This window comes from Chlorocebus sabaeus, chromosome 24 (genome assembly GCF_047675955.1).
Source record: "Chlorocebus sabaeus isolate Y175 chromosome 24, mChlSab1.0.hap1, whole genome shotgun sequence".
Lineage (NCBI taxonomy): Eukaryota > Metazoa > Chordata > Mammalia > Primates > Cercopithecidae > Chlorocebus > Chlorocebus sabaeus.
In genome coordinates this window covers 8,396,855-8,406,653 of record NC_132927.1, presented here as the reverse complement: position 1 = coordinate 8,406,653, position 9,799 = coordinate 8,396,855, and positions in this window count along the sequence as shown.

Sequence of the window (9,799 nt, the reverse complement as noted above, 5' to 3'; positions counted from 1 at the left end):
ACAAACAAACAAGCAATAAACAATATTGGCTCAACTGTATCTGTTTGCAGAAATCTTGATTTCTACCTCACGGCATACTTGAAAATTATTTCCAGATAGAATGTATATCTAAATATAAAAGTAAGATAATAAAGCTTCTAGAGAGTAATAACATGAGAAAGTATCTTAGTGACTTTGAAGTAGGGAATGTTTTCTTAGACTGGAAGCAAAATATATTAACTATTGATAAGGAAAAGATTAACTACATTAAAATTGGGGATTTCTGTTCATCCCCAAAAAAATCACCATTAAGAAAATGAAAAGGTAAGCTCAAGAGTAGAAGATATTTGCAATACATATAACCAACAAAGGGCTCATATATAAAGAATTCCAGCAAATCAATAAGAAAAAGACAACTAAATAGAAAAATGGGCAAAACACCTGAACAGGCACTTTACAGAAGAAGCTAACCAAATGGTCAATACACATATAAAAAAGTCTCATTGTTATTGGTCATCAGTGAAAGGCATATTAAAACTATCTTAAAAGACTGGCAACCCAGGGTTGGCAAAGATATGGAGTACTCTAATTTTCATACAATTCCAGTGAGAGTATAAATTGATGCAAGCACTTTGAAAACTATTTGTCAGTATCTGTTAAAGCTGAACGTACACATACTCTGTGATCCAGCAACCCCACATGTGTATATACACGTGATTATTCATAGAAGCATTGTTCCTAAAAACCAAAATATCTTGTCTTCAACAAGAGAATTAAGAAATATGTATTCAATGCCACAACAACATAGATGAATCACACAAACATAACATTGAGTAAAAGACGGTACACACAAAAGAATCTACTCTGCCCCATTTTTATGAAGTTCTGAAACTAGTCTACTGTGCAAAACTAGGCAAAGCTACTCTACTGTGTTGGAAATCAGAATAGCCATTATCTTTTAATAAGGAGTATAGAAAATGACTAGGCATATGGTAGGCTTCTGGAATTGTGATATTCAATCTATTTAACTGTGTGGTAGTTACACTGGTGTGTTTATTCTTCAATAATTATATACTTCTAATTTGTGTACTTTTCTGTATATGTGTTAAACTGTAATTAAAATATTCATTGTGAAACATTAAAGCTATCTATTCTGTCATTAACAATGTCATCCACATAAATATTTTGTACTTTTCTACTTACCTTACATATCTAGTCATTTATCTGTTAATCTTGTTCTTCTAATTGGAAGAATGAGATTAAAGGTTGAGTGTTACTTGTCTTTTGGTTTTCTGAGGGTCTCTGCACACAGCAGGTGTTCAATAAATGTTTACTGAATTGAAATTTTAAAACAATATGTTAGAACTCTCTTTGGGGAGTTTTCGGCAAACATGTCATGAAACAATTACTACTGATTCATCCTTCACCAACTGATCCTTTCCTTTTTAAAATGTCCTAACATGAGATGAACATCCACAAACACTAAACAATCTATTACTGTTGCTTTGGAACGTAACTATTTTGAAGAAGTTTCTCTACGTGTTGCAAATTTTTTTCTGGGTGCTGGACTGGTGGGTATATGATCTATGGGTATAATTTGTCCATATACAGAAGTCAAGGGCAGCAGCAAAATAATTTTTAATTGTCAGAATATTAAATATGTGTATAAATGCTCTATTGAGAAGCCAAGCTGTCTGTTCACTAGAATAAATATATTTTATTCTTCATTTAAAAAGATGCTCCTATCCACACTGCACCACAAGACCATCTGCTCTAAGCTATTTCTTCTAGTAAGAGTGAAAATGTGATGGATCCATCCATCTCTCTTTTCAAGGCCTATGGTTATCTTTTTTTTTTTTTTTTTTTTTTATTATTATTTTTTGGCACGGAGTCTCGCTGTCTCCCAGGCTGGAGTGCAGTGGCGCAATCTCAGCTCACTGCAAGCTCTGCCTCCCGGGTTCACGCCATTCTCCTGCCTCAGCCTCCCGAGTAGCTGGGACTACAGGCACCCGCCACCTAGCCCGGCTAGTTTTTTGTATTTTTTAGTAGAGACGGGGTTTCACCGTGTTAGCCAGGATGGTCTCGATCTCCTGACCTCGTGATCCCCCAGTCTCGGCCTCCCAAAGTGCTGGGATTACAGGCTTGAGCCACCACGCCCGGCCTGGTTATCATATGTTGTATGTGTTTGCAGGAAGTCTGATGTAGGATAAGGGTACCATTTGTGACCACAGACCATGGCTAAGATAAGAAGCTTCTGTAACATGTTGCTTAGGGATACACAAAACAAAACCAAAAAAGAAAAGTAAAATAAGAAGCTTCTGCAGAAAGAATACACGAAGTTGGCCTCAAATACAACATATCCTAATCAATTGACCAAATCAGGTTTTGTTAACTATATTACTGACCGTAACTTTTTTGTGCAACCTTGCCTTCTAAGAGAGTCTTCCCACTTTTACTGCAGTCTGGATTAGGTGACCTTTTCTGAGCTCTCACACCCCCTGGGCAATAACACTGAACTGCAATTTTCTCTTTATTGGTCCATCTCCCCCTCTAGATTATGAGGACCTTGGAGATCACGTCTTTTAAAAAAAGTGTATCTCCAGTTCCTAGTATCATATTTGGAACAAAGTTGGCATTTACTAGAATTACATATTTGAATGAAAGTATTAACTGCAGACTTGATCCGTCACATTCCTAACTTAAACAAGGCTCCATTGTTAATATTTAGTCATGCCTTGAGATTAACTATTAACTCACAAATCTGAATTTGCAGTGAAGTGTTTAAGAGTAGAATGAAACTGAACATCTTGGAAGCACAACATGAAAGAGTATTGACTGCTAATCATATAAAATTAGACTTCTGTTTCTGGCAATATGAGAATCAGATACCCTGAGGAATTCTCTTGGAACAGAACACCAGGGGGAAAAAGATATGTAAGCATTATTTAAAAGTGTCTATGAATGCAGAGCTGATCTGGCAAGAAAGCTACCTCCAGATAAATAATGAACACTGGAAATGATACATGCCTGAAGCATCTGACAGGCTCTGGTGTCATGAAGATTTTGGTTTTAACTAACTGCATGCAAGAGTCAGGAGACAAAACTGAAGGTTTGTAGAATGTAGGAAGTCAAAATAAGACCTCATCATAAGCTGAGACTCTGAAAGGCATCATTCTAGTGGAAGGATGAACTTGGGGGAAACTCTCACCATATAGAAGAAAATAATTAGGAAACACGTCAATCTCAGCCTTATTTATAAATAGAAGGGGAAAAAAATGTTCTCTCGAGTATGGGTTCTGGAACTGAATTCATATTACATAAACTGAAATTTTAAAGTGCTGCCAGGTTGACAGTGACTATGTTTTTAAAAATAAGAGGGTATCATGGGTATACCCAAGGAACAACAGACCATAAAAAACCATCAAGTAGATAGATCTAGTAAAAAAAAATTAAAGACAACATCTAGAAATGAAATGTGAAACTAAGATCAGAAACTCAATGATTAGATTAAAATATCAAATTGTCCATAATTAAAAAGAGAGTTACTAAAATAGAAATTAGAATGAAAAAAAATACACAGAATGTAGCACAAAGATATTAAAACTTATATAAAGGAGAGGTTACGCAACCTGGAGAATAAAGTGAGAAGTTCAAAATACATTTTTAGAATACAGGTATATTAGTTTGCTAGGACTGCCATAACGAAATACCACAGACTGTGTGCCTTAAGCAACGGAAATGTTCTCACAGTTCCAGAGGCTAGAAATCCAAGATCAAGGTGCTGTCAAGGAGGCTGGTTTCTGGTGAGGCCTCTCTAGAGTATAGACAGCTGCCTTTTCATTGTGCCCTCACGTGGCCTTTCCTCTGTTCATGTGGAGGGATTAGGGAGACAGTGAGCACAAGCATACTTTGGTCTCTCTTCCTCGTCTTATAAGGACACCTGTGCTATTGGATGAGGTCCACTCTTACAACTTCATTTAACCTTAGTTATTATACCTCCCTAAAAGCCCTAATACCAAATACAGTCACACTGGGGGTTAGGGCTTTAACATATGAATTTTGGTGGAACGAAATTCAGTCCATAACAATAGGCAAAACTAGATAAAACAGGAAAAAAAGGACAATATTTAAAGACATAATTGAAAACTTTTAAAACTGAAATTCAACAAACTTAAAAAACCTAAAGCAGTATAAATGAAAGGAAATACTTGCTTTGACATATCATACTGAAACAATAGAATACCAAAGACAAAAATAAGATTAAGGACAAATAATGAAGACAGATTATCTACAAAGGAAGCATTATTAGGACAGCCAACTTCTCATCAGTTTCAATGGAAGAAAAGATAAAGTTCTTCAAAATTCACTGCCATTAAAAAAAAAAAAAAAAGTGAAGCTTGGTTGTGGTGGCTCATGCCTGAAATACCAACACTTTTGGGAGTCCAAGGTGGAAGGATTGCTTAAACCCAGGAGTTCAAGACTAGCCTGGGCAACACAGTGAGACTCCATCTCTGCAAAAAAAAAAAAAAAAAAAAAAAGAAAAGAAAAGAAAAGAAAGAGAGAAAAAAAGAAAAAATTTAGCTGAGCTTGTGCCTGTGGTCTTAGTTAGTCCTGAGGCTGAAGTAGGAGGATCCCTTAGGCCCAGGATTTCAAGGCTGCAGTGAATTAGGATCTCGCAATTGCACTCCAGCCTGGGTGACAGAGTTAAACTCTTGACTCTAATTTTTAAAAAAATTAAGTATAAAACTCACAGGTCTTATAAAACAATTTCACAAAGGAGGATCAGAAACAAATCATATGCCAACACAAGAGGACTCCATCAAACCACAAAGACAAACCGGAAAAAAAAAAAAAAGAGGGAGAAACAAAGATTCTTGGAAGCAACTAGATAATAACATTATGACAGGTACAAAACTTTACATGTCAATATTAACTTTGAACGTAAGTTGACTAAATGCTCCACTTCAAAGATAGATTGGCAGAATGGACTAAAAGAACTTCGAAACTTGAATCTACAAGACCAGTGTTACACTGATACCAAAACCAGACAAAGACAATTCAAAAAAAGAAAACTGTAGGCCAATATCAATGATAAATATTGATGCAAAAATTCTCAACAAAACACTAGCAAACTGAATTCAACAACACATTACAAAGATCATTCATCATGACCAAGTGGATTTATCCCTGCGATGCAAGGATGCTGCAACATATGCAAATCAATTAATGTTATAATTTATAACAACAGAATGAAAGACAAAAACCATGTGATCATTTCAATTGATACTGCAAAAGCACTTGATAAAATTCAACATCCCTTTATGATAAAAACCCTAAAAAAAATCCTGAATATAGAAGGAATATACCCCAGCAAAAAGAGCCATATATGACAGACCCACAGTTACTATCATACTGAATGGGGAGAAACTGAAATCCCTTTCTCTAAGATCTAGAACTGACAAATATGCCCATTTTCACCACTATTATTCAACACAATACTGAAAGTCCTAGCTAGAGTAATCAGACAAGAGAAAGAAATAAAGGACATCAAAATTGGGAAGGAAGAAGTCAAATTATCCTTGTTTGTGGATGAGATGATCTTATCTTGGGAAAAACCTAAAGACTCCACCAAAAAAACTATTAGAACTGATGAATAAATTCAGTAAAGTTGCAGAACACAAAATCAACATGCAAAATTAGTAGCATTTCTATATGCCAACAGCAAATAATCTGAAAAAGAAATCAAGAAAGTAATGCCATTTACAATAGCTATAATTAAAATAAAAGAGTTAGGAATTAAATTAACCAAAAAAGTGAAAGAGCTCTACAATGAAAACTATAAAACATAGATGCAAGAAATTGAACAACAAACACAAAACTGGAAAGATATTCCATGTTCATTAATTGAAAAAATCAATATTGTTAAAATGGTCACACTACCCAAAGCAATCTATAGATTTAATGCAATCCATATCAAAATACCAATGACATTCTTTGCAGAAATAGAAAAAAATCCTAAAATTTATATGAAACCACTCAAAAAAAGAAAAAAAAAACTCAGAATAGCTAAAACTATTCTAGGCAAAAACAATAAACCTGGAGAATTCATATTACCTGGCTTTAAATTATACTACAGAGCTATCGTCACCAAAACAGCATGGAACGGCTTAAAAACAGACAGATCAGTGGAACAGAATACAGAACCAGAGAAAAATTCATACATATCTACAGTGAATTCATTTTTGACAAAGGTGCCAAAAACATGCATTGGGGAAAGGACAGTCAGTCTCTTCAATAAATGGTGCTAGGAAAACTGGATATCCACATGTAAATGAATGAAACTTACCCCTATTTCTCACCATATATAAAAATCACACCCAAATGGATTGAAGCCTTAAATCTAAGACCTCAAACTATGAAATGACTACAATAAAATACTGGGGACATTCCCCAGGACATTTAACTGGGCAAAGGTTTCTTGAATGGGGCTTGTGCCCCACAAGCACAGGCAGCTAAAGAAAAAATTGACAAATGGGATCACATCAAGTTAAAAAGCTTCTTCACAGTGAAGGAAGCAATCAACAACGTGAAAAGACAATCCGCAGAATGGGAGAAGATATTTGGAAACTATCCATGTGACAAGGAATTAATAACCAGAATATATAAGGAGCTCAAAGAACTCTACAGGAAAAAAAATCTAACAATTCAACTAAAAATGAGCAAAACACCTGAACAGACATTTCTCAAAAGAAGATATATGAATGGCAAACAGATATATCAAAAAGTGCTCAACATCATTGATCATCAGTGAAATGCAAATGAAAACTACAATGAGATATCATTTTACCCCAGTTAAAATGGCTTATATCCAAAAGACAGGCAATAATACATGCTGGTGAGGATGTGGAGAAAAGGGAACTCTTATACCCTGTTGGTGGGAATGTAAATTCCTACAACCACTATGGAGAACAGTTTGAAGTTTTCCCAAAAACCTAAAAATAGAGCTACCATACAACCCAGCAATCCCACTCCTAGACACATACCCAAAAGAAAGGAAATCAGTATATCAAAGAGATATCTGCACTCTCATGTTTATTGCAGCACTTCACAAAAGCCAAGATTTGGAAGTAGGCTGTCTATCAACGGATGAGTGGATAAACAAAATGTGGTACATATACACAATGGAGTACTAGTCAGCCATTAAAAAAATGAGATCTTGTCATTTGCAGCAACATGGATGGAACTGGATATCATTATGTTAAGTGAAATAATGCTTGCACAGAAAGACAAACTGCATGTTTTCACTCTTTGGGGGAGCTAACATTTAAAACAATTGAACTCATGGAGATGGAGAATAGAAGGATGGTTACCAAAGGCTGGGAAGGGTAATGGTGGGGAGGGTGAATAAGAAGTGGGGTTAATGGGTACAAAAAATAATTAGAAAGAATGAATAAGACCTAGTATTTTTAGCACAACAGGGTGACTGACTATAGACAAAAATAATTTTATTGTACATTTAAAAATAACTTAAAGCATATAATTGGATTATTTGTAACACAAAAGATAAATGCTTGAGGTGATTGATACTTCATTTACTCTGATGTGATTGTTACACATTGCATGCCTGTATCAAAACATGTCATGAACCCATAAATATGTATACCTACTATGTGCCCACAAAAAATTAAAAAAAAAAAAAATCAACTATGTGCTGCTTACAAGAACTCACCTTATTGGTGAAGACACAGACTGAAGGCAAAGGGGGGAAAAAGATACTGCACATAAACAGAAAGCAAAATTGAGCAGGAGTAGTTATATCAGACAAAACAGACTTTAAACCAATAACAGTAAAAAAAAAAAAAAAGATAAAGTCATTATATAATGAGAAAGAGATCAATTCAACAAGAAGATACAATTCTAAGCAAGAATGTACCCAACCACTCACTGGAGCACCCAGATTCACAAAACAAACACTACTTGACCTAAATAAAGACACATAGACAGCAACACAGTCACAGTGGGGAAGGGCCTCAACATTCCACTGACAGCACTAGAGAGATCACTGAGACAGAAAATCAACAAAGAAACACTGGGCCTAAATATTAGACCTAAAGGACCTAACAGACATTTACAAAACATTCTATCCAACAATAGCAGAATATACATAGTTCTCATCAGCACAGGGAACAGTCTCCAAGATAGACTGTATATTATGTCAAAAAACAAGTCTCAGTAAATTTTCAAAAAATCAAAATCATACTGAATATTTTCCGAGAATACCATGGAAGAAAACTAGAAGTCAATTCCAAGAGGAGCTCTCAAAATTATATAAATACACGGAAATTAAGCAAACTATTCCTGAATGATTTTTGAACAAAGGACAAAATAAAGATGAAAATTTAAATATTTTTCTTGAAACAAGTGAAAATGGAGACACAACATACCAAAACCTCTGGGATACAGCAAAAGCACTGCTAAGAGGGAATTTTATAGTGTTAAATGCCTAAACCAAAAGAATAGAAATATCACAGATTAACAACCTAACATCTCACCTCAAGGAGCCAGAAAAACAAGAACAAACCAAACTCAAAGCTAGCAGAAGAGAAGAACTAACAAAGATCAGAACAGAACTAAACGAAATTGAGAACAAAAGAATACAAACGATCAATGAAACAAAAAGTTGGTTCTTTGAAGTGATAGAATTGATAGGCTAGCTAGACTAACCAAGAAGAGAGAAGATCTAAATAAACATAATCAGCAATGAAAAAGGAGACATTACAATTGATACCACATAAATACAAAAGAACCTCAGAGACTACTAAGAACAACTATATACCCACAAACTAGAAAACCTAGGGGAAACTGATAAATTCTTGCAAACATACAACCTCCCAAGACTGAACCAGGAACAAATGGAAATCCTGAACAGACTAATAATGAATAGTGAGAGTGAATCAGTAATAAAAAGTCTCCCAATAGCAACAAAAATCCCAGGATGAAATGGACTCACAACTGAATTTTATCCTGTAAAAAAAGTACCGATACCAGTCCTCCTGAAACTCTTCCAAAAACTTGAGGAGGAAGAAATTCTCCCTAACTAATTCTACAAAGCCAGCATCACCCCCATGCCAAAGCCAGACAAGGACACAACAAAAAAAGAAAACTAGAGACTAATATCCCTGATGAACAAAGATGCAAAAGTCCTCAACAAAATGATAGCAAAACTGAATCCAACAGCACATCAAAAAGATAATCCACCACAATCAAGTGGGTCTTATTCTAGGGATCCAAGGATGGTTCAACATTTGCAAATCAATAAATGTGATTCACCACATAAACATAATTAAAAACAAAAACTATCTTAATTGATGCGTAAAAAAGCATCTGAAAAAGTTCAGTATTTCTTCATGATAAAAAGCCCTCAACAAATAAGGTGTAGAAGGAACATACCTCAAAAATAATAAAAGCCATCTATGACAAACTCACAGCCAGCATCATACTGAATGGGCAACTTGGAAGCATTCCCCCTAAGAGCCAAAACAAGATAAGGATGCCTACTTTCACCACTCCTATTCAATATATAGTATATTGGAAGTTTTAGCCAGAGCAATCAGGTAAGATAAAGAAATAAAAGGCACGCAAATTGAAAAAGAGGAAGTCAAATTATCTGTTTGCTGATTATATAATCTTATATCTAGAAACCCTCTAAAGAGTTCTCCAAAAGACTCCTAGATTCGATAAATGAATTCAGTACAGTTTCAGAATACAAAATCAAGGTATGAAAATCAGTAGCATATCTATACACCAACAACAATCAAGC